We start from the raw sequence: 26,683 nt of genomic DNA on the forward strand, positions 1-26,683 counted from the left end.
GAGGAGAGCTGGACGATAATGGATTCCTATTGGAGATATCCAGTGGGAGGTGAAGAGCGATCCAGCTGAGAGGGAAGACAACTGGAGAAGAAGACGTGGAAGTCGGGCTCTCTCTCTCTCTCTCTCTCTCTCTCTCTCTCTCTCTTTCTCTCTCTCTCTCTCTCTCTCTCCCCCTCTCTCTCTCCCCCCTCCCTCTCTCTCTTTCCTCTGGTCTCTAGTTTGACCAACGTCTTATTAGGGTTCTGTTACTCTACTCCTAGACACGTTTACCCTGAGCTAACCTGTGTGTTTTCTATTCTACTCCAGGCGGTACATGCCTGTGTTTCTCTTTAGAAGGGGAGACATCTTTTCTGTGCACAAGTCCACTGAATCTGTAGAGATGGATGCAGGAGGAATTTATAGGGTTGTGTGTATTGCAGGTGTACACTTTGCCTTTTAATTGCACTGTGAGATAATTGTTATATAGCTCAAACTGTGCTGTGCAGTTTGACAGTATCATCCATATTTCATGTCCATGTTTAGTTTTTTCAAGATTATGTTGGGGTTGGTGCGTCAAATCATGGGATAGATTCAGTCTTCTTGATTATTCTGGACAGTGTTCATGTTTTCCATAGTCAGAGATTCCTTGTTTGGCTCCTGTGTGACCTCAGCGTTAATATGGACTCAATTTTGCCAATACATGTTGTCCTCCCCACTACAATCAACTTCCCCAGCCAGGTCCATGGGGAATGTGTCTGCACAATCAGTCAACCTCTCTGCCATAACGATGGAGGTGAGAGCTTGCATCTCTCCTGCTGCACTCAGCAGCTCTGATGTCATGAACGTTAGTCAGCAATGCTGTTAATTGATGGTTTAATGGAACTGATATGACTCAAGACTTTTTGTCACACTGATTATATGAATGGCATGCAGTGGTGTTATCTGAAGAGCAGTGGTTCAATTTGCAATATGCATCTATATGTTTCTCCGTTTTATCACCAAACCTTACATGATTTTGTTGTTGTTGCATACAAGTGTTAAGTTTACTGGTGCCAAAGTTAATGGCAGTATTTCACATATGTCAAATAAAGATGATTTCACTATAACCCAGTTGCATCTGTTTCAACTCAACACACAAGTATTTCCTTTTTGTACTTTGTTGACAAGTATGATTCATTGTTCACCTTCTGTTACTACATTGAGAACTAAAGACGATGTAACCTACAGAGTTAGAATAGCAAGAACGGACACTTCGGTCTATCCATGGCAATAACTTGAGTATATAAAATGTTTGGCATATAATCTTGATTAACAAGATGATTTTGTTGTGGAGGTGAGTATTGTTTCAGGTGTGGACAGTGAATGAGACTCAGACAGCCTGCTCTGCTTCAATAGAATTACATCACACTTTACAGGCACATGCCTTTGCCATCACCGGAGCCCCATGAACCGTGTCAATTCTTCCATTGCAATATCATTAAAAGTGTCAAGTATCCTTGAGCAAGTCACTCAATCCCTTCAGGTTTGAGGGATACTTTTATCTAGCTGACCCTGACCTCTGACCCTTCTGTCAGGGGCCAGAATAATAAATAAATTAATAAAAACAAATACACTTATTATTTATAATCACAATAAGAATAGTAATGTCTTCTTATAATATTTATTTATTTATTTATTTATTTATTTATTTATTCATTTATATACATTTATTTATTTATTGATCGGCCTACTGAAGGCCTTGCCACGTGGGCAAGACAAGAGTGCGTTTCTGGCGACACCTTGTGGTTCAACCAGTCCAGAGCCATATTTACTATTGTCGGTCTAACGTTAGTTTCACAGTTTTTACGCATATTGCGTGACCGTCGCTCATTCTGAGTGTAGGCCTAGCCGTGTCTGACTCACACTGGTGTGTTCTGTAGATGAATGCACTCTGGTGAAGCTGTAGTTGCTGTCAAACAAGGCCTGCTGTTGGTGGTGTGTGTGTGTGTGTGTGTGTGTGTGTGTGTGTGTGTGTGTGTGTGTTGCAGTCAGCAGCTGCAGGGCGATACATGCGGCTCACGGTCCTGTAGATGGCGCTGTTCACCTGGACTATGGAGAATGAGATGTAGCAAATTCACCTAGCAAGTGCTCATGAAGTGAATAAACCCAGCTCCGGTCTGAACTGTGGAGGAACAGACTACATGAAACGGGATGACAGCAATCTGATTTCAGTAAAACTGTAAGTAGCCTACAGTTGATGAAAAACAACAACACTTGAAGCAGAAAAAAAAACAGGTTTAACATGCTAGGAACACCTGTCTTGTTCCAAAAGAGGTTGAAAGTATATTTTGAATTTTTGAATAGCAGTAGATTATGTTAATAACCTAATTCTGAGTTAGAATAAATTATGTTCAACAGAATATGAGCTGAAGTAATCAAAAAGTACCTGAAAGTAGCTGAATGTTGTCGGACTACACTGATGAACAGGAGAAATCCACTGGATGAAGTTACTGATTACAATTCTGAGCATGTAATCAGTAATCTGCAGTGGATTACATTTTGAAACAAACCCTCTCTACCTTGGGTTTACCACAGAGCTAATTCAAGAATGATTATCTCGAAATAGCAGACCTAAAAACGAACCACTTGTTTCTATCCACCTCTATCTGCTGGTCTAGTGACATGACACTAATAATAGCTATTGTATCCATTAAATGGCACTTCTGCTGTGGAATGGAAGTGGGAGTTATTTCTAATTTGTCTTTTCATTAAACAGATGAATGTGTCCTCCATCCCTCCTGAAGGTCAGAGGCACCACAGGACAGCCGCTCCCCTGCTGGGTAAGAGTCACATATTTTGAATATTTGAAGATTTCACACAGCTCCTTTCTCTTTGAAACAGTAAAATATTCTGTCATTATTTGAAACTTTTCTTAGGGGGGGTTTGACTAGGCCTTTCTTAAATATACCCTCAACATGTATGTGCCTTACACTGCCCCCCCCCCCTCCCCTCCAAACACTTAGCTAAAGTTTCTCCCACATGTGTCCAGACAGACCCACTCTGGGAAATAATCGGAATTCCTCTGCTGATAGTATAATCTACCACTCTCACCATTACAATACACCCACTGTTCTATCTTAGAGCGCACATAAACACACACACATGCACACACACACCACACACACACACACACACACACACACACACACAGCCATCTAACTTCAAACAGCGTTATTGGCACGGCCAGATCAAATGACACTGCAGCACTCCAAGTCTACAGCAGAGGGTGTTCAATAGAAGAGAGAAGGATGCATTAAGGTTGGACTAGGGAAACTAGGCGGGAGGTTTGTTAAAGTGTTGTTCACTGCTCCCCATGCTGCGTGACTTTGTTGTACTACTTCTGTAACTCAGACCTGCGTTCTTTTCCCCCTGCCCCACCCTTCACTCACTGCCTTGTCACGCTCCTCCTGCCCAACATATCAGATGCTGCACCACCACTGCGTCACAGCTATGTTATGTGTCCATTCAATCAAAATAAGCCAGAACAGGTGCTCTTTTGTTTTTCCACTGCACAGAGGCCTTGGGTTTCCCCTGGACGCACGAGCGGAGCAGCATTTTTGGGGTCGATGCTCGAGTATGGGATTTTTTTTAAAGGGTTGTACGGGGGTTATCGCTCCATTTCTTTTAAAGGGGAAAATCCACCGTAAAACACTTTGACACTGTTGCAGCTATTGGCAATGTGCCTTGCATTTCTGGGCCCATTCTGTTGTTTTGGTGGTGTTTTATTTCCATGGATAACTGGCCAAAATGTAGCGCTGCTGCTACAACAGAGTTTGATTGCAGAAAACGTTTCAGCCATGCAGAACAACAGTAAAGTCAGAGATCACTTTTTCCTCGACTGGAAAAACTCTTGCGCTCTCTTACTCTTACTATGATATCGCTGGTGCTCTCTCCACCTACATGTATGACCCACAGCTGAATGCAACAATCTGGGGGGTCTTTGAAAGTAATTCTGGGAAATGTAGGAAATCACTAGCTGAAGTAGGAGTAGATGAGGCAGGTTGAGGGAAAGTGGGTACACCAAGAAAGTGGATTACAACACAAATGGAATCACTGAACATCTCAGATTGATGATATATAACAGTGGAAGGGTATCTGAGGGTGGATTTTTTGGCTGTGACCCCTCTAGTTTTGCAGCAGCATCTCCCCTCGGTGGCACCTGTAACCTCCCGCAGCCTTTTGTGGAATGCCAGAGAGACAGAGGTGGGGGTGGAGACGGGGCAGCGAGGAATAGAGCGTAATAATAACACAATAGGTGGAGAGGGAGGAGGGGGAGGAGGGCGAGAGAGGACAGAGACAGAGCAAATAAAGAAAAAGGAGGCAATGAAAGAAAAGAGAGAGAGAGAGGGAAGAGGGGGGGGGTGTTGCCTCTGTGCTTAGCCATGGCCTTCAGTGGCTGAGTTCCTGTTGTTTCGGGGTGGGAGTTTCCCCTCCATGCAGGCCGAGGGAAACGACAGAGGATGTCTTTTTCCTGGCTGAACCAAGAATGCCCGGGCCTCTGGGTCTTTCCTCTTTTCGTGTGTATGTGTGTTTGCATGTATATGTGGGTGTGTGTGTGTTTTATATACATTTATGCACACGCAAGAGTGTTTATGCTAATGATATGAACCGCTGTCCCTCTCTCCCCTGGCTCTTGGCCAGTGTTTGGCTGACGCATCAGCATAAACAGGGGACGTTTCTGGAGAGAGGCGCGCTCTGTGAAAAACATTCCTTACAGGGGCACAGGGATGCCTGCCCCCCCCCCCCCCCCTTTCCTCCGTCCCCCCTACACACACACACACCCTCCCACCCCTTATTCATATTGCCAGGACTACACGTCCCAACATGCTCCCCCCAAATCGGGGGCGGGGGCCATAAATCCTGTCAGCCAATGGCTTTGTGTCTGGGGAGCCCGTGGTTGGTGTGTTGCACAGCAGCTGTTGTCAATGGCAACAGAGGTTTTCAGGGAAGCATGAGCTGGACAGCTGGTAGAGGGTCCCTTAGACCTCTGCCGGGAGTCACATGGTCTTTCCCCCGACCAATCCCAGCCCTTGGCCCTCCTCTCTCCCTCCCTCCTTCTCTCTCATTTGCTCCCTCTGCCTCTCTTCTGCTACAAGAGGGGGGAGGGGAGATGGAAAGAGAGGAGGGAAGTGGAGAGAGAGAGAGATGGAGGGAGGGGATTGAGGAGGAGGAGGAGGAGGAGGGAGGGGGGGGGTGCAGCTGAGGGAGGCGAGGCAAGGGGCCAGCTTACACAGTGAGCGAGCGAGTGAAAGAGCTTGAGAGCGAAAACGGAGAGCGGGAGTCCCTCTCTCTCTCTCTCTGTGTGGTTGTAGTTTGTCAGTGAGATAGGTGAGGATTCCACGCGCGCCCCGTTTGCCCTCCAGCCTCCGCCCAGAGCAGCAGGAGAAGGACAGAAGACAGAGGAAAGGACGAAAGAGGAGTGTTTGGCTGGATGTAACAGACTGTCAGACCCAGAGACAGCAGGAGAGAGGAGAGAGGTGTAACGGGAGAGAGGGAGAGAGAGAATCATGCCTCTCCGGAGAGGCGCAGCGGTCGGCGGCCAGCCTGCCTCGCCTGTGTGAGGAGAGGAGGATTGGATTGCTGTCGGGAATACCGAACCAGGAGCGCTGAAAAGGAGCAAAGAGGACAGTGGGGGGGGTCGACCCGGCCGGTGATATTGTGCCATGACTGGGACCAGGAGGAGGGAGGAGGCTCGTTGAAATCATGGACCAGGTGAGGATGGAGAGGAGGAGAGAAGGGAGGGACTGAAGGGGAGGTGAAGGGGACCGGCATGTAGTACACTTCACAGAAGCCAAATTACTGACACAATACACACACAACAGCATCCATCATCCCGCGTTTCCCTCCTGACCGCCCGCCTCCCCCAGGCAAAACCAAACCAAACAGCACAGCATGCGGCTTCTCCTGCGATGTGTTTGCTGATTTCCCCCCGGCAGGCTGGGTTTTGCTAGGGAGTGGAGAGTGGAGAGGGGTGAGGGGGGGTAGGGGGGTGGTTGCCGGCGGGTGTGCCTGCCGTCGAACCGCCACCGGCAAGTCAGCAGAGGCAGGCCTCTGGAGAGATGACACAGCTCGACATCACCGGCTTATCTCTTGATGCTAGAGATCAGATCAGCAGTGAGGAGAGGAGAGGGAGAGAGGGGAGGGAAGGACAGGGACGGGAAGGGAAGGGAAGAAGAAGAGACGCATGAAAAGAGGGGTGTGGCTGCGTTTGCCGGGTCCTCGATGACAATCCGTCTTCGCCAGATCTGTGTCATGTAGCAATTAGCACCCTGTAGCCCGATATCAGCTTGGAGGGAGGGGACGTTTGGGCTTAGTCCGGGCCTTGCTGTGTGGTTCACAGCTGGGACATCATGCAACAGGGTTTTTTCTTAGGAACTACCTCCCGGGCCAGGGCTGCATGTGTGTTTTGCGTGTGTTCGTTCATACAGGCTCAGATGAGTGTGTCTGCTGCATTGTAACAGTGTGTACTCATGTCACCAGCCTCATAGAGGGTCTGTCATCCCCCCGGCTTTGTACCTGGTCTGCTTGTTTACCTTCACTTAATGCGAGCAGGACTGTGTGAGCAGTTACATGTGAGGACACACTGAGATATTTCATGGGTTGCTTGTGTGCATCTGTGTAGCTGATCCCTGCTCAGATTAATTTGCCCACTTCACTTTAAAAAAAATCTTTAGCAGCAGACTGTGTTAGGATTGTTTGCGAGTGTTCAGTGGGTTTTACAGCCTGTGCCGATGCTTGCCAGTATTCTGTGCGGAGGTAGTTATTGGGTGTTAGCCCGGCTGGAGGCTGCCGGCTGCTAGTAGTTGAGGCGGGTGATGAATGGGTAGGAGGAGAGCTGTGAGACGCCGAGCAGCACAAGCCCCGCTCTCCCCCTCCTCATATGTTCCCCCTCCTCAACACTTTGGCAGAGTATCTCCTGGCCATTGATTACCTCATCCCCCGTCCCCTCCCTCCCTCCCTCCTTCTCTTCTTCTGTTGCCTCGCATCCTCTCCTCTCCTGAAGTGGAAGTGGTGTGAGCAGCAGGTTTTTTTTTTTAAGGGGCGGTTGGGGTGGGGGGTGGGGTGGGGGGGTATTCTCTGACACCCCAGCCCAGCCCTTCTCCTCTGGGTGAATTATGCATGTGTGTTCCACGGGGGGAACGTCTTCTGTCTGTGTCCTCTGTCCTCTCAGGTCGGGGTGACGTTAGCCCCCCAGTATAGCAGAGATGATGTCATCACTGCTGCCAGCCAGACTGTTTGTGTGTGTATGTTTGTGTGTGTGTGTGTGTGTGTGTGTGTGTGTGTGTGTGTGTGTGTATGGGTTAGTGGGTGGGTGGATGGATGGGTGTGGGGTGGGGGTACATGACATGTATGTGGATGTATATGTGTGTGTGTGTGTGTGTGTGTGTGTGTGTGTGTGTGTGTGTGTGTATACATACATGTTTGTTTGTGTGTGTTGTTTATTGGTTAACCTAATTTCAGCGAATGGGCAATAAGGGAAGCCTTGGGCAATAATACAGAGCATGCAGCTTTCTTAAGAACATGGAAATGACACATTCATGGGTCATGGCCTCAATTTTACATACACACACAGTAACATTTCACAATCTACATGCATAAAGGGAAGCTGGTGTAGCTTACCAGCAGAATATAGCGAAGCAGGAAACAAACACTATTTATAAAACTGCGCAGTGCTGTGAAATGCTGACATGGCATGGCCTTGGTGCAGGGCGAGGGCCGGGGCAGTGTCATTTTAATAGATGGACCATATTGTGATGTAATGGTCAAATATGATTATAGCATTTCCTGCCCAACACGTGACTGTGTATTATTGTCCTTTAGCGACATGGTAGAGAAGCTTTATCTCTTCTCGTGTTTCCTGCCATGTGTGTTTACCCTAATGTGGCCTCATTAGCTCTGTGTTTCAAGATGACTTTGGATATACATATACATCTGAGACACATGTAAGGATGTGCTGTCATTTGGCGGTGTAAACACACACTAACATGGCTGCAGTAATGTACTGTCCAGTGTAAACAGAAGCATGTAGTGTTTACTATTGGAAGGGAACGGCTTCATAGTACACAGCACATCACCATGCAGCATCTGTGTTAGCTGTTCCTCTTTGTCTCTCTTTCTCTGTTTTCCATAGCTGTGCAAGGACAGTCACACACATACTACAACACACACACACACACACACACACACACACACATGCTCAGTGATAAGGAGGGCAGTGGCCCAGTGAGGGACAGGAAGAGGCTGGTTATATAAAGTGTCTGTGTGAGTGTATCAAGGGCAACTGTGGGCCAACTCTCTCACACTAGGAAGAGTCTGTCTGCACTTCATTCTCGTGCCTGCGAGTAACGCTGTGCTCCACACATGATGTGAATGATCCTCAGTGGAGGCGTCCAGCTTTTTATATAACTTTATGAAGCACAGATTCACACCCTGAAAGGTCTCATTGCCTGGGGACAGTTAGCTGCCCAGCCGGGACCCACTGTAATGCAGTCTGGGTCATTAGAGTCTGTCCCATCAATAGTCATTAAGGCGGACCTGGGCAGGGCTGCAGTGACCATGTGCCCTGTGAACTCTGTGCTGGAGCTGGAGCTGGAGCTAGAGCTGGAGCTGGAGCTGGACCTGGACCTGGACCTGGACCGGGACCTGGACCTGGACCGGGACCTGGACCTGGCCCTGGCCCTGGCCCTGGCCCTGGAGCCAGCCACATCCATCAGACAGGAACAGGCTATTCTCTCTCTGCTGCGTCAGCCTGAGAGCCATGAGAAAAGTTTGAGCTGGATCACGGGGCAGAAAGAGAAGGCCAAGCTAGTAAAGAGCGACTTTGAGAGATAATGTTGTCCCCGGACATGATGTTAAGCACTGTTTCTTGCTCAACTTAATGACTCTCCAGGGAAAAACAAACTATGGAGGGAGTTCCTGATGCTGTCGGCGGAGCCTCGGTGATATGGACGTTGTAGTACTGTTGTGTTTATGCCGCTGTCTGAGCATGACTCCCTGGAGGCCTGGTTTGGGCAGCAAGGCGACATATGTGTAACTGTAGTGTGTATATGTGCGGTGTGTGTGTGTGTGTGTGTCTCTGTGCGTCCCTGTGGCTCTCAGCCAGAGTTATCTGGCAAATTGTTTTGTCTGTTTCCCATAGATGTGACTGAAATGGAATGCAGTCAAAATTAGCTCAGAGCAAGGCAGCCATACAGAGGGGGTGAGACTGTGTGTGAGAGAGAGTGTGTGTGTGCATGTATGCGTGTGTATGTGTGTGTGTGTGTATGTGTGTGTGTGTGTGAGAGAGAGAGAGAGAGAGAGAGAGAGAGAGAAAGAGAGCTAAGAAAGGCTTTTATTATTAAGTTACAGACTAGATAGTAAGAGGGAGAGTAAAAGAGAACAAGTGTGAGAGAGCGGGAAGGATAAAGGGAAGGAATGAGTGTGTGTGTGTGTGTGTGTGTGTGCGTGCGTGCGTGTGTGTGTGTGTGTGTGTGTGTGTGTGTGTGTGTGCCTCATAGTGGAACAGGTGGTCTAATCTGACGCCCCACCCATGGCACCCCGGGGCCCCCTGCCCTACGGCCCTCCAGTCTTTGGACTCTTAGGAATTTCTCACTCCTTTGTCCTGAGCGCTAGAGATTGAAGGACTTTTGCCGCTCTAAGAGAATGGAGTGTGAAGGAGAAAAGAGTTTGTATGCGTGTCTAAATCGAACCGGAACACACACCCTGCAAACACACACACACACACACACACACACATATGAGCCCATATTGATCGACTCGCCCAGGCAGAGAGCTGCTCCAACTTCTCTGACCTGGTTGTTTTTTTTGGGAGGGAGACGCAAGGGGAATTACAATGAAAAGCAACCACACTAAGATAGATATAGACCGTTTCAGCTGCTATTGGATGAGGCGGGCCTCTCCAAACCACACAGCTCTCCGGGGAAATGTGCAGGACACGCTCTCAGGGAGCTCTGTATTGACCCTCACCACCATTACAATGTCTCTGTACGAGGTCAAGCATGCAGGCTGCTTATACTGTGCAGGAAGAGACATCTTGCTGAGGGTTTACGCCCAAACTGTGTTTTGAATATGTTTATCAGTACAGCACTTTTTATGTAGGCGAGTAGAATCAGTATCATTCTTTAAATCGCTTCTTCAACTTATTTTTATAGATGTGCTTTTATGTGACGTCTTTTATCCTCTGATTTTTACTATTACTTTGTTTTTACCTACTAATCTTGTCTTATCTTATATCTTGGGGTCCTTCTTGTTTTTACTTGTTTTAATCTATTTCATGAGTATGCTGTTTCCTATTGTTGGACAGAGTGATATAAAAATAATTATTAATACAATGATTAATACTGCCCATAAATTATCATAAGATAATAGTAGTAGTAGTGGTAGCAGTAGTACTCAGACAGTGAGCCCATATGAAAAAAAAAAAACATTTCCTATGTACTTAAATATGTGTTTAGAAATATGTTTCAAAATATGCAAAAATGTGTTTGTACATGCAGATGAGATTCATTCGAAATATATTTTGAGCAGCCAATATGCTTGCAGATATAGCAAGTTTTCAACACTGCATAGGAAGAAAATGTATTTCCAGTGTAAAAAACATTATTTTGAATGAATGTCATCTACATGTACAAATACATTTTTGGCCAATTTATTTGTATATTTTGAAACATATCTAAACATATTCTGAGGTAAATATCACATTAATTTAGCTTTTTGCAGTATGGAGATGTAGGTCATGTAGGGTAGTGTAAGATGAAGATGTGTGTGTTTGCATGTGAGTGATGTTACCACTGGGCGCATGCTCTTAATTCAGGCCCTCTTCAATTGTCAGGCAGGCAGTAACCAATTGGTAGATGCCTGAAGGCAGACAATGGGCAGATTGTCCTGGGACAGAAACTAGGGCACCCATCTCCAGGAAGTAAACAGCTCCTGTTCCGCTCAGGAGGACTGCTTTGGACCTCAACCACGATGCACTTAGGTGAGGGGGTGGGGGTGGGGGTGGGGGGTAAGGTATTGGGATGGCAGGCGGTTTCTCCCTCGGGGGTCAAAGGTGAACTCTTTCGGTTAAAGTCCAGCCCATGTCAGGGATACACTGGAGGAGCAGGCTGATGAAACAGGATGAGAGCAGCTGAGCGGGGATAAATGGGACGAAAACAGAAGGATGAGTTTTATCAGGAGCATGAGGCAGCCGTCCAATTAGGCGGCTCACAGGCTGTCGGCTACCGAGTCGGTCCAATTTAACCTAATGGGCCGGTTTGACACGGGCAGCGCTCAGCTCGTCATGATTTGACATCAACCCATGACCACGGCAGTCTGTTTGTATCTCTTGGTATTAGTGCTTCATCCACCTCCTCTCCTCTCCTCTCCTCTCCTCTCCTCTCCTCTCCTCTCCTCTCCTCTCCCCTCCTCTCCTCTCCCCTCCTCTCCTCTCCTCTCCTCTCCTCTCCTCTCAGTCAGTCTCAGGGCCTTCAGCAGTGTCCAGGTGTCACTGTCTGAAGATGTCAGTCTGGAATGAGCAGCTGTAGTGCCGATGCCTGCTGTTTCATTACTTCCATCATTATACAGGCCATGGAGCTGTCCTACTGTTAGCGGGCACTGCAGCTGCATATCTGTAATGTACTGTAGGCTACATGAGCCACTGACCTGCTAGCCTATTTTCCTCACTACTGAAGACTAAATTGAAACCGAGCATGCTCCCGTCCCAGAGGAGATGCAGTGGAATCAGACAGTGATTGAAACTGCAAATGCTGCATATCCAGACTGGAGATTAGAAGTGATTTTGAATGGATTTCATCTTGCTTTGAGCACCGTCACTCCTCTCTGTATCATTTCCCTCTTTGCCCTCTCTTTTAGCCGCTGTAATGGCATTGCTCGGACATTGAGATGATCCCTTAAGACACACAGCAGTGGGGTGTTCAGGCTCGCATGTCCAGAACAGAACGTACTATTCCTTTACATGTTACTCAGTCAGCTTTCTGCCACGTCTCCGGCTCAGGTTGCATCAGTATCTGGACTCTATAAATCCTCTATAAATCCCACTGATGGGGGATAAAATGAAAAATTTCCCACAGATCTGTGTCTGAGGAGAACTTGGTCTCTCATTCCCCACCCATACCCGGCTGTTCCTTGCAAGTGCTGAGCCCCCTTGTGGCCTCCGAGTGCAATTGTAGCTCAATAATATCTATGTTGAGAGGGATTGTGGATAATTTATTTAGGGAAATCTCTGCAGTGGGCAGCAAAGGAACAGATGGTCATTCTTTTGCACAGTTCAATCTAGAATAAGCAGATGTTTATCTGTTTCGTTATTTACACTGATGACAAGGCGCATTTATGTTAATTCCAAAAGAGAAATATATAATCCTCTTTGTCAGGACGGCTTATTGATCACAATAGAAAAAATGTAACAGTTGTCATGTGAATGTATCACTGTTGATTATTTTAAAAAAAACAATGTCCTCACTCACAGGAATATGCTTGAATGCTTTTTAAATGCATGGCTGTAGTCCATAAAATTAACATGTTTCAACACTTAGTCTTTGCCAGCATGTTTTTATTTTAAAATAATAATTTCAGAGTGTTTCTGTGAGTGTGGACATTCCTTTTTGATTCAGTAAGTCAATGAGAGTGTACCCAGTCTGTATATATAAGGTTTTACAGTTGAGCAATGGCAGTCTTTTGTTCACTGTATTCTTACTCCTGTCTATGATTTAGGCTCTGGTCTGCTGTTTAAAACTAGAATTATAATTCTATGATACATACAGCTGTGTTCAGGCTGGTGTGACCAGAATGTGATTGCGCTGATGGTTGGCTAGAGGAGAGCGGGGATGTCTATGAAGGTTAAAACCTCATCAAAGCATTCCCGCCGTGTGGCCGCCTTTCCTCAAAAACCAAAGGAGAACCCCCTCCTTTAAGGCTGTGTCTAGACAAACTTATCTCTGAGTTTTTAGGCCAGGGGAAACGCTCGGATTAGGATATGATCCCCTCGGACATACAGGATTATTCAGTTTACTGTATATACTGTAAGTAGTTTAAGGCTTTTGTTGTACCACAAATGCCCAGGGATCTTTTTTTTGGCCATAAGGTGCTTTCTTTAAATCATATAGGAGATATCGGATATTATTAGATTTATTTTTTTTCTTTCACCACCAGTATCCCTGATGGTCCACAAGGATGAAATGAATAGGCAAATGAAGTCCATGGTAGACATCTAGAGTATACTGCCTTATAAAAGCAAAAAGCTGCTTTTTGTGTGTTTTTGACTTTCTGACTATATATATGTTTTAGACTTCATATCAATATAAATCATACTGATAAATGCTAGTAAATGATATAGAGTCTTTGTATCAACAATACGTTTGTGATGAACGATGGGTTAGGTTTTCACACAGGTACCGCTCTTTGGCATGGCAGGGCAGCATAGTTATTACAACTGAAGAGTTTTATTCCAAAATGATCTCCACCTCTTGATAAATGTGATCCCGACACTGGCCAAATGAATGCCAGCATGAAAGTAAATCCCCTATTGAGTAACATTGAGCCCTTTGCATCCAAAATAGTAACATTTTTGGGCATTGAACCATCTGTGCTATTTATATATTGAGCAATGAACATCAGGTCACAGATTTTTTTTCTTTTTCCAAGATGGATAAATAGTGTTGAAAGCCTTCTATTGTACTGCACCTACAGTTTCCTTTGTATATTCAGGATCCTTGCCAGTGAGATATTTTAGGATGTTCCTGACTCATCAGTGACCAGCAGAGAAATCTGATGCAGACAAGGAATAAATATCTCAGCCAGATATCGGATAACTGGTCACGCCGCGTCTCCTTCCCGAATGTAGCTTAAAGATACATTTTGTGCATACGGCTCGTTTCCATTGTCCCCCCCCCACCCCCCCACCCCCCGCCGCAGGATGTGATGCCCGACGCAGACAGGACGCTGTGAGCTGTGAAGGTAAAGAGGTTGCAGACACATACGGGCCTGCGAAGTGACGGGCAGCAGGAAGGAAACGTGCGAAGCTGCTACTGGAACTATGAGCCTCTGTTTATTTTCCCCCTCTGTCTCTCAGATGAGAGTTAGGGGAAGAGGAGAGTTGACCATAGGGATGTCCTTTAAAGAATGTGTGCCAAGCGTTTATAGTAACAGACAATATTTATAGCAACAGTGGAATAACCTGGATGTGATTCACTTGTTATCGTCTGGAGCGTTGAGGAACAGACCGGAGATTTGGAGAGGTTGAATCAGTGGTCAGTCGTACAGATTGCGACACCTGAACACCACGCTATCCTTACAGTTAGACTCTGGAGGGGAGATTTCCTTCTCTTTGTTCCTTTATCTCAAATGCTACCACATGGCCTCTGTAATCAGCGCTTGTCCTGTTAAGGTCTGCGTCTGAGCCAGAAAACAAAACCACATGAAGTGGAGGCACAGCAGTTCATCTGTGTTTGTGGATGAGATAGTTTATCGGCTTTTTTTGAGTCAAATAGAACTTAAATTTGTCCTGAAAGATGTTTGACAAAAGGCTGACATACTGAGTCCAGTCAATAAGACCCAGTTTGACTTTGAGTAGATGCACCAACATTGAAAACGTGTGTAAATATCACACCAGAATGAAAGCTGCCTGCATCGTTTTAAAAAATCAGGACCTAAATTTTACCTAAGTTTCCAAAGCTGTTTAATATGAATTTCCACCGTATTATTGTGAAAATTTTGAGCTTGTTTTTGGTTGATGTTGAACTTGGCCAAATGCTTGCTGGGGACAATTGTGAAGAAGTGAACAGAACACATACACACCTATAATAGACAAACGGCTTTTCAATTCAGCCCTTCATGACTGTGCATATCAGGATTTTGTTTTTCAAGAAATCGTGTTGTGTATTTTCTCAGTGAATGCCATACTCGTTACGCGTGTGTGTGTGTGTGTGTGTGTGTGTGTGTGTGTTTGACCTCAGTGAGTCATTCTCACCAGTATCCCATCCAGCCGAATGTCCTCCTCAGCAGCCAAAGCTCTCTAACTCCGACCGGCCTCTGTCTCTGCTGTGTCGAGTCCACAGGCGCTCTGTTGTGCTCCTCCTGCAGGAGAATGAGCGAGGCAGCTGCAGGAGGGAAGGGGGGATTACAGTAAAATGTAGCGTAAGGAGCAAGGGGGTCAGGGTGAGGCTGGGGGGGGGGGAAGATGGGTCAGCAGGTCAGCGGAGGAACAGTGGAGTGAAGACAGAAAAGTGTAGAGATTAGGGTTAGTCCAATATTTCAGGTTAATACTGGGCTTTTATTATATATCAGATATGAGCCAGTCGTGTTGTCCATCTTCGATATGATATCCCTGACCACAGCTAAAAACTGTCTATAAAACCTGCGATGAAATTTTATTTTCTTTATTTTTCTTTTACGGAGCTGCTAAGCCCCTAAAAGAATTTCATTAGTATGGGGTTTAATGGAGAGTTTTAGTGTCACTTCGTGGCATAAATGCTGTTTCCACCCTGCCAAGAATAAAGTTGTGGTGGAAATACTGAATCCTTGTAATTTTTGGGAATTTGTTGGAAAATAGTCAAATTTGAAGGCACTTGAATATCAGGTGTTGGTATTGGCTTGTGGGGATAAAGAGTGGCAGGGCAGAGAAACTGGAACTGGGATGAGAGTCGGGATGAGAATGGGTGCAGGATGGACCCGAGGGAGAGCTGCAGTTATTACAGACTCAATCCTCCATTGAAACCATATGAAGACGTCCACATGCCAGCACCATGCCTGTCTGCCTGTCTGCCTGTCTGCCTGTGTGTGCTGGCTGGTCAGCTGTTTCCTCCTCTCTGTGCCAGTTGTCCAGGCAGACAAAGAGGACTCCTCCTGTCACGGCGAGAGAGGGGGAATTTACGGCTCTCACTGGAATCCACGCAGGCTGAGGTCACCCACCCCCACCCTCCTCCCCCCACTTCGCCCCCCCGTCTTCCCACAACCCCCTTCAAAGGAGTGCCACAGGAGCCTCTGTGTCAACAGGCAGCCAGGGACAGACAAAGTGTGAGACGTACAGCAGAGTCACTCAGATACCTACATCTCATTCACATCCACAAATATCCACACCTCTCCCTCACTCATCAGTAACATCCACATCTCACTCGTACGCATACAGTCGTGTGTGTGTGTGTGTGTGTGTGTGTGTATATACATGATCAACAATAAGCAGCTGAGCATTACTCGTTTAAGCTTGAGCATATGTTAACATACTTGCATTAATGCAGATATTCCCATAAGCTCATGCTACACATTTCTCCGGCTCCCTACTCCAACTGTCCTCCCGCAGCTCCTGCCCTCCCGCCGGACGCATTTCACGCTATCAGACCAAAGCGGCGATAATCGGCCGGCGTTATTACATTTGAGACGAGGTCAGAGGGAAGGTTATACTCTGTATATTAGATCAGCTCGAGAGCAGGAGAGAGGGAGATGGCTTGGCAGGGCCTCGCACATTGTGTCCGCTTGGCTCTTAGCAGCGAGAGATATGGCACAGACAGCGGCGTTAAATGTAACTGTATCAAATAGAGGCCTTCGAGGGATAATGTGGCCCGGCTGACAGAGAGGCAGTGTGTCCAAATGGACTGCTGCAGACTCCGAGGAGGCTCAAAGTGAATGATGTTGAAAAGATCTGGCAGCAAAAGCTCCTCGGACCGAAAGTGAATCTACCGAGAGGACAGGCTCAATAACTGGAGGGAAGTGGAGTGAAACAGAGGCGATACGAAGGAATGAGGAGGGGAGGGAAAGGAAACTCCGAGGGGGGTGAAGTTGATGGTGAGGGGCCGAAAGCTGAAGCGGGGAGGGGGAGTATCAGGAGATCAGGAGAAACAGAGTGACCAGAATTAATCGTACGCATTCAAAGCACCGTGAAGTGGCCTAGAATGGTATGTGGGATGGCAGGAGACACTCCCACGCCCCCCCTACATCCCCACTTCCACCCCTGATGCAGCCTTAACGAAGACAACAGAGCGGGAATCTCGTTAGTGCCGAGGTTCCACCGGGGCAGGACCACTTGCTGAGCCGGTCGGAGGGGGTGGGGGTGTGTTGTTGAGTCGGGGCGCGGTCGAGCGAGTAAATGGGATGATGGTTGTTTGTGGGTTTGCCCCACAAGGCGCCGGGCCGTGCGTTATTACGTAATGACCGGGAGGAACTCTCACACGGTCTCTGTGCTCGTACCCGGTCCTCGGGGGGAAAGAGATAGGGGCGCGTCACCTCACATCAGCGTCAGATCAGGTCTTACTCAGTCGCGTACCCAAGCGCTTCAGGCTGTGTGTCAGTGACTTGAGACTGACCCAGAGAAACGGCACGAGAAAGAGGAGGAAGAAGAAGAGGAGGAGGAGGAGGAGGAGAGGTTAGACTGGGGATGAGTCCCCATGCAAACACACGCTGTAAGTCATCCTCTGTAGTATAGTCTAGTAAGCTAGATGAGGATAAAAAAGAAACACACTTCGTCAGGCTGCGTATGGATACAATTACAGCTCTTTCCTGTATTTCAAAATCAGCCTTTTAAATTTTGCTTAACCCCCTGCTGAGATATAAGATACGACATCTCTCTCTCTCTCTCTCTCTCTCTCTCTCACACACACACACACACACACACACACAGCACTCTCTCTCTTCCTCTTAGTCTCAGCTGACCAGCCATCAATAATAGAAGAGCCATTTTGCTGCCCTGACAGGCAAGTTGACGTCTAATGTGTGTGTGTGTGTGTGTGTGTGCATGTGTGTGTTTGTGTGTGTGTGTGTGTCTGCATGCAATCGGGGAGAAGATATGGAGGAACCCAAACACAGGAGGGGTGCGCTAACATATAGGATCATTCTCTCCAGAGCCAGTGTCCGAGCAAGAGAGTGATTTATCCTTCTGTCCAGTGGAATAGAAAACACATGGACTGTAGGCTGAGAGGCAGGAGAGAGAGCGAGAGAGAGAGAGAGAGAGAGAGAGAGAGGCAGAAAGAGAGATAGATCCAGATCCCAGGTCAGAGGGGACAGACAGCATCTTGGCTCACCAGCTGTGACGGCCCTCATGCTCCTTGACCCCCTCAACAGCAACCTCCTTGAACCCCCCCCCCCCCCCCACACACACACACACACACCCCCCCACCCCCCTCGCTCAGAGCCCCACGTGACGGGACCCTCCCAGACGGCACCATCTGCCCGCCTCTCCCACCTTAAGACCGGGATCCTGACCCTCTTAGTCTCTGGGCTCTCACTCCGCCACGGTGGATTTTAGAACTGGCTTCATGTGTTCGCAGAAGCTACTTTGGCTGCACTACAGGAGCAACCTGGGTAGGGTGGGGAGTGTGTGTGTGTGTGTGTGTGTGTGTGTGTGTGTGTGGGAGGGGTGGGGTGGGGTGGGGTGGGGGGGGTTACAGCTTTGGGATTCACATGGTAATCACCCGTTTCAGTTGGAGTTGAGTGAAGGTCATCACTAGGACTTTCAAAGAGTGTCCTCCGTAAGCCCTCAGCAGGGATGGGGATGGTGTATCTCAGGGTGGGGAGGGGAGGGGAGGGGAGAGGGGTGGGTGGGTGAGTGGGGAGGGGTGTATGGGTGGGGTGGGTGGGGCGGGTGAGGCCTTGAGGAGAGAGAGAGAGAGTGTAAGCAGACAGAGGACAAATCTAGAGATGAAGGCTGACTTGGCAGCTGCGGCTCTTGGCGTGGGAAGCCCCCCCTGTATAAGCTTCTTTTTCCCCATGACTCCAGTCTGTTTCCCCCCATAGGCAGACTCAGGCTTTGAAGTGGCTCTCTCTCTCTTTCTCTCTCTCTCTCTCTCTCTCTCTCTCTCTCCGTGCTCCGCTCCTTGCACCCCTCTCTCTCCTTCCCTGCACTCCAGGGTAATAGTAGCCACATGGGCTCCCCAGCTTTGAGCCATCGCAGTGGCTGGAGGCAAATGCCACGTCTCCATTATTCCTTCACATCGACACACACTCTTCCACCTTTTCCTTTTCTTCCTCTGTTTCTCACTTATATTCCTCCATCTTTTGCTCTGGCACAAGCAGCCAGGACTAGAGCTAATGTTTACATGGTTTACACTGGAGGCCCCACCATACATTATGCTGTAGTCGAGATGGAGGCTACAGCTTATATCATGTAGTGTAATTTCTTGGCAGCCGACTGACTTTCCTGTTAGATTGATGAGTAAACTTCCCCTGACTGTGTGTCTTTTGATTCACACGGGTGGCATTCGTCTGCAGCCATACGAGGCTAAAAATACAATTCTGTCAACACTTTTCCGAGCATGCCTGAATTATAATCTGGCTGGGTGTGGAAGGAATTCAGAGTTGGGAAATTGTCTCCCGATCCATCACTAACTAAAGCCCCGTGCTTTCTCACCTCCTCATGAACATCTATATTATACCACCCAGCTGTTTAGTCTTTTCTGCTGTGTCTATCAGTTTATCAGGGGCACAAAAAGCCTTTGTTTTAATGGCCTTGGGCATGCTGAGCTATGCGCCCCCAGCCCCCTCCGCTCCCTTGCATCATGGTTTCCAAATCGAAGACGTGCCATAGACATAGGCACTTCAGCCTGTATGAGGGGTGATTAATGTCACAGAGAAGCAGCAGAAGCATTGTTAAATCAGTCAGTGTTGGCAGTGCTGCCACTGTCTGGAATAGATTTAATGGGACACACACTTACTTGGACTTGGACTTACTTGGATTTTCCTTACATCTAAAATTAGATCTGATACAGCCCATTTGGATAAGCATGTGCATAACTGCTGCCACTGTCAGAAAAGTATAAATAAATGTGTAGCTATTATGTAATTATGTTGCTCCTTTACTTCCCTCTTTTACAATATAAACACAACTCGACCACTACCACTCATCCTATATTCCTACAGATTTTATGTTTAGTCCATTTCATATTCAAATCTAGCCAACATAGCCTTCTTCAATTAATTGTCAATAATTACAACTTTCTTTTTCCATATAATTCAATTTCCAAATCCAGTCTTTGTCAAACCTCTACTTCTCTATTGTAGACTGTTTTTGCTACAGTCTTACATTAGCAGAGCTAAAGAACTTACTTTTACTCACTCGGCTCTTTTTACTCACTTTATTGCTTATTTCCCTGTGGCATTAATCGCCCCTGATAGGCAACCTGGACGGTTTGGCACAGCCAGAGGGAGCCCGCACGCTCCCGTACAGCAGCACCGCGCACCTTAATGGATGGCGGCTGTGAGCTCGCAGGGCGGAGCGCAGAGATTTACCCAACGCACCCTCATCCAGTTTGACTCCGTTCACTTCGCCCGTGTCAAGCCAGCCACAATACAAAAACTACCTCCGGTCAAGATTTCCAAAATAAAAGTCTTCTGGGCAAACTTGTTGCAATGTTACTTTGAGTAATAGCCTAAAAAATACCAAACTGAAAAAAACAAACGTATACAAAAAAAACAACACATACAAACATTATTATTATTATTGAAGCCCCATTTATATTGATTATCATATTGATTTATATTTATTGGGACAAAGTGGGACAGTGACTGATGGCTGGCAAGAGATTTCTATTTTTCTATTGGTCAGTGTGAAAAATTATTAATCATAGGTCACTAAACGATCTGAGAATGCACTGAATGATCCACTGATAACCCTGTCAATTTGCTTGATCTTTACTTCCCATTATAATTAGGATAAGATCACTTTTGGATTCACTCAGTTTATCACGAGTGCCCACTCCTTGCCATACAGACAGTAATTGTGACAATCTATTATAAATGAAATTGCAACCGTTGTTCTTTCCGGGGTTTTTGTTCTTCAGCACACACCCAATAGCCTATTTGTTCTAATTAGGCTTTTATTTTGAAGGCCAAAACGCCTAATTTCCGGTGTTTTTCCGGGGTTGTCCGCGTGGCTTGACGCTCCCGTGGAGTTTCAGGCAGGCCGACCAGGAGGATTTAGTTACATACAACTGATGCGGTCTGGCGGAAGAGGAGGAGGGGGGGAGCGCACCGAGCAGCCCGAAACAACGGGAAAAGAGAGGGGTTTTCAGGAGGAAGGAAGCGGGATAAGTGTAGAATATATAGAGGTTTGTCTTCGACTTTTATTCATCGGCGTCCCCGTCTGCCGCTACTGCCGCCTTTGCAGCAACAAATCCCCTCTCCTTGTTGCAGCTAAACAATCTCAGCTGTCCAATGAATGGAGTTGCTTTTTGCCTTGTTGGAATACCTCCCTACTCTGAGAACCAAGTAAGTGAACTGGTTTGACACCGAGCTTGAGCTTTCTGCTGCTTTATGTTTTTTTTCGTCTGTGATACCTGGACAGCAGCGGACATTAGTGTGTTGGAGAGTTTGGACTGCGCTATGGGGCTGGTCAGAGAGCGTGATTTCCTAAGAGGATTAACACTAGTTTACATAGCTACTGTGTACACACACATACACGCACACACCGACATACTGTACAGAAATCAAGTGTTTGGTCGTCGTTTTTCTGAAGCTTTGTTCAGTGTTGTGTGTTGGGAAGTGTTGGAAAGTTGCCGCTTCTTCTCAAAAACTAACCCCAAGTCACGTTTTACGCCCGGGATGATTCAGTCTTTGTCCGCCTCTTGCTGCATCGAGAGGCGGACAGGCTGTCAGGCTGGACGGGACGTCCCAAACAGGGATGGATGGTACTTTTTCTTTACATCGCATCGATCACTTCTTCTGCACTGCCCCGTTTTAGTCAGACAAATAGGCTACGTGATTTGCTGGCTGAATTAATTGGCTTCTCTGCGTCAGTTAATGAGATCCACTGAGCTCACATCTTGCTGACAGACTTCCATCACTTTACCTTGGCTTTCTGCTGCTTGTCTTCAATATACAAGTCTCTAAGACATGAGAACAACAACTATCAAACAGTGTTGCTACTTAGGAGTGAAGGTGGAGTTCTCTTCAGCAGTGATGTAGTGGTAAATAAAACGGTGGAAAAAGCATGACATGCACTCAGTGCTCATCATAAGATGTCATCACCACAAATCAATTAAAAGTTGTAAAAAGCCTTAATTTATGTTTTTTCCTCTTAAATGACTGTATCCACATTTCCTTCCATTTGATGCTGTGAATTTAAGTCATGAATTTTTTATACCAGTCTAAAAAGTTGAATAAACTGTATTCTGCAAACATAAATATTGATAAACTGAGTTCTGGTCGGTTTATCATCTACTACATCTTTGCTCTTAAGGCAAAATGAACAGAAAAGACCCTGTTAGAGGCTTATGATGATTTACAATAATACCAAAAGCACATAGAATAGTGTTTGCTTTGCTGAAAGCCTTGTTAGAAAAAAGGTGTGTGCAGTACATGTAATTCCTCATGGTACATGTAAGAGCCCGCCTCCTGGAGAGCAGTGCAGCTCTGATGTGTCATAGTTGGGTCATGAGGTAAGAGGTTGCCCCCTCTGGCCCGCACACAGGCGGTGGTCCGCTGGTGTGTTTGATACCGGGCTAGTGATGTTTGTATGTCGTCTCCACAGAGGTCCGGGTCTGGATCTGCTTTGACTTAACCTCAGAGGGTCCTTGGCCCCTCTTTGTGTGTGTGTGTGCGCGTGCATATTTGGCATTTAAATTTGTCTTTAGCAGACTTTCATGTTGAACTATGTTTTGAATGTCAGAAATACAGCGTGTGCATTACACTGTAATGTGCCTAATGCCTTTAATACAAGCCAGACTGAGAAAAGTTGTGTGTGCGTGCGTGTGTATTAGGGAAGTGCCCTGATAACTGATTATTTGTTTAAGCTTGATAATCAAATTTACAATTTGGCATTTTAATATGTCTATAGTAGCGGGCTTTCATGTTAAAATATGTTTTGCATGTCAAAAGTAAAGCATATTACAAGGTTCTGCATCGTACATTACACTATAATGTGCACATAGCTAATGCCTTTAATACAAGTCAGACTGATAAAAGTTGAAAAACGACCACATGAATCTGTAGTTAGTGTGGTGTAGTGTGTAGTGAATCTGGAGTAGTGTGTGTGTGTGTGTGTGTGTGTGTGTGTTTGACAGGGTTATGAGGTTATGTTTACCTGAGTCTCTCCTGTTTGTGTGGCCTGTCCTGTGTGTTCGTATCGCTCGGTGTGTCGCAACGTCACCCGGAGCTTATCATCCCCCCCCCCCGCTCTCCTGTTTTACAGCGCTCCACCTCTGTGTAACACACCGTGTAATCAGGAATTTGGTTCTTTTTGCATGCATTTTCCCCATTTTCCTACCTACCTTCAGTCCCGCTAGCTTTCTTTTGCAGAGCCTCCTTATCTGCTGTGGCTGAGCTTACCCCCTCCAGCACAGAATAGCTTTTCCTCCTCTGTGGTCACACTTCAATTAAAGCTCTCTAGTCGTATATCGGTGTAATAGACCTGCACATGGCCCTTCAAACACAATGAATTCACTTTTATCTTTTCAAATTTCCACTTTCATAAAGCATAGCCATGTAGTGAAAATCCAGCCTCTCTGTAGTAAATGTGTAACAACTGCTGTGCGTCCCCACAAAACTCTTTTTAATTAGCAGTAACCCATAAAAATCAGTGTGAAGTGTCTGCGATAACCTAGCAGTACGACTCTCTGTCTTAACAGTTAGCACATGTCTCTGGTTACAGAACGGGCCGCTCTCGCTTCAACCCCTCCGCTGACCCCGACTCCTTCTCTCCTCTCAGTCCCTGACCCATTTCATACCTGACCTTTGCCCCCGCATGTCAGCCAACACCCTGCTCTCATATAGCCAGACCTTTCTCCTCTCTTCATTCCACTTGTCTCTGGCTCGAGAAAGACACACGCTGTAGTGATAGTCATGGTACTGTATATATTCTGCAGTAGCTCAAGTAGACTGAGGTCCAGGTTTACTCTTGATATGAAGGGACAGAAAGCTGATCTGCATGCTTTCTCCTTCGTTCTCTTTCCTGAGTCCTGGCTAGCCTCTGATTGATGCTGCCTTAGGAAGAGCAGGGAGCTCGAAACACGTTGCATATTCTGCATGTTTATAGCCTATATACTGTATGTTTTATGCACTTTTGAAGCTTTAATACATTTTTGATGTTGCACAAGTAAGGTGCCTCCAATTCCTTTATTTTGATTATATCCTGTACCACTTTTGAAGCCCCCTTTCTCCCCACTGTTTTTTTTTGACATAGATAGCCTCTGATTGAACAATGATTCATGTAAACATACAAAGTGAGATGCAAACTTAACATAAAATGGCCATTGTGTGTCTTACCATGGAGAGGAAGGGATGGAAGTGGCTGTTTGAGGAGGGCAGTTATGAGGATGTCCAGTGGGACTAGTTTAATGTTGTTAGCGGGGCTGCTCCAGTGTTGCAGTGCAGGGCTTGTGGGCGAGATCAATAGAGCAGTGTGTGTGTGTGTGTGTGTGTGGAGAGGAGATGGACAGCAGGGCGGGGCAGAGGCCAGGCGGAGCAGCACCATTACCGCCTGATGCTGCATTGTGCCACGTGATGCCGGAGTATATTGATGATGAGGAAATATGAGAGCGCTTTTATGAAAATGCGAGCCGGGCCAGTCGATTGCACGGCCCCTCCCGTGTTTCTGGAGCACGTGTACCGGTTTGCCTGTGTGTGTGTTTGTTTGTGTTCCTTGATACACTGCAGCTTAATGCAGTGCCTGCAAGCACTTAGTGTGTGTGTGTGTGTGTGTGTGTGTGTCCATTTCATTCCTCGCTGACACTCGCTCGACCTTATCATGTCTCCTCTAGCCCTGCTCTTTCTCCTGATCCGGGAACTGACTTTAAAGTCAGATCCCACCACCCTGCCAACCCAGAGGCCTGCTGCTTCCCCAGGATCAGCTGCAATAGTCGGTTCATTTTTTTCCCCCCAGTGTAGACCGTTCTCACCGCCGCGTTTTTTTTTCTACTTGATTCTGTTTGGATTGAAAAAGGGAGCCCTCGGAGGACACACACACACACACACACACACACACTTCTGTATATAAACCAAAATGTATACCTGTCAAAGACTTTAAAGCCTTTCTATATTGCCAAATGGAGATCTTGTTGTAGTTACAGATTGTTACACCTGTTTTTTTTTTGTATTAGTTGTTTCCTTTCTCTTTTTCTTTTTTTTTTTTTTTTTATTCATTATAGAGGAAATTGCCAAATGACATAATGCCAATGTTTTTGTTTTGTTTTTAAAGACATCACGCGATATGAAAACGACTTCAAATCATCTTCAGTCGAGAGGTGCAATCGTTTTCCGGACATATATTTTGAAGAATCTTATTTGAAAATGCTGTATAAATGTATGAGAGGCGTTAGGAATCAGTCAGCGGAGATGAGAATCCACCGTTATTTATATATATACAAAAATACACGAATCATTCGGCTCGAGTACTGTCACTTCAGAGTGCCGCTCCTGATCTGTTTGGACTGAGTCTTCTACAAAATGGAGCGTACAGTCTGGTACTCTGAGCTACATCCTGCCCCACAATATACTCCACACACACACACACTTTACCAAAGTCCTTTTGTTCCACTTTGACCCGGCACAGTTCAGCAGTTCATACACTCTGCACTTCCCACTAGAGTTTGACCGATATGAGGTTTGAAAAGCCTACACCTATATATTTGTATTGAATCTGCTGCTGGACAATATTCAGTATCTTTTTCAATTTGACAATTTTCATGCCAAAAAAAATGACAAATACTCAGTGTTGTATTCTTGTCTGAATCAGGGTCTGAATCAGCATTTAGACCATCACGGGACACTAAAACTCTCCACTGAAACCCAGACTAATGAAATTCTTCTAGGGCTAGCAGCTCCTTAAGGCAGAGTTGACCCCCCCCCCACTGCACCTCATTTACTGATGCAATACATTAAAGCCTTTTTAAACGGAGAATTCATTTCCAAAGCCATTATTGAACAATTTACTGAATAAATAGAATTATGCAGGTTTTTTTTTTTTTCCAGACTGGAGGAACCTCTGGCACCATATCCAATATTTCACCGCTATATGAGTCTAACCCTAGCTTTCTGAATATATTGGTGAGCGGGGATATCTCACTGTGTCTGTGTCGTACTGTCACGTCGCCCACACACACACACACACACACACACACACACACACACACACACTCGTCTGTTTGCCAAGGACCGCTAACCGGATCGTGAGCAGCCGTCATCACTGCCAGCCTAAGCCGACGACAGCTAGAGGGCGCCAGAGAGAGAGAGAGACACCCACACCCACACCCCCACCCTACGGACTAATGCAATTCAGAACCGTGCCTTGATTTAAGTGTCGTTATAGATGACCTCGTCTGTGGGTTTGTTTTCTGCTGCCAGAGCTGGAGCACACCATGTGGACAGATTTGCGTGAGGCAGAAATAACCCGAAGGCCTCGCGCTACACCGGGGAGCTCCAAACCGGTCGGCCACTTCGGTCTGATGGTATGTAGTCAAGTCATATACTGGATGTACAAAATATTAGGGACACTGATGAGGTGAATCCAGGTAAAAGCCATCATCCCTTATTGGTTAATCTACACCAATCACAAAGGAGGAGATGTAGATACAGAAGATACCCCTAATATTTTGTACATTCAGTGTATATAATCATTATAACCAGGGATCATTTGCAGAACAGATTACCCATCTTTTTTAAAGGCTGACATAAATATTCATGTTAATTCATGAGTACACATCATGCGAAGTAGTGTCAAATTAAAAGATGGGGGTCTTTTAAAACAAAT

This window comes from Centroberyx affinis, unplaced genomic scaffold (genome assembly GCF_046629955.1).
Source record: "Centroberyx affinis isolate AG114_WGS23_722 - 3 ecotype Tasmania unplaced genomic scaffold, CSIRO-AGI_Caff_v1 ptg000019l_1, whole genome shotgun sequence".
In the NCBI taxonomy this organism is placed as follows: Eukaryota; Metazoa; Chordata; class Actinopteri; order Beryciformes; family Berycidae; genus Centroberyx; species Centroberyx affinis.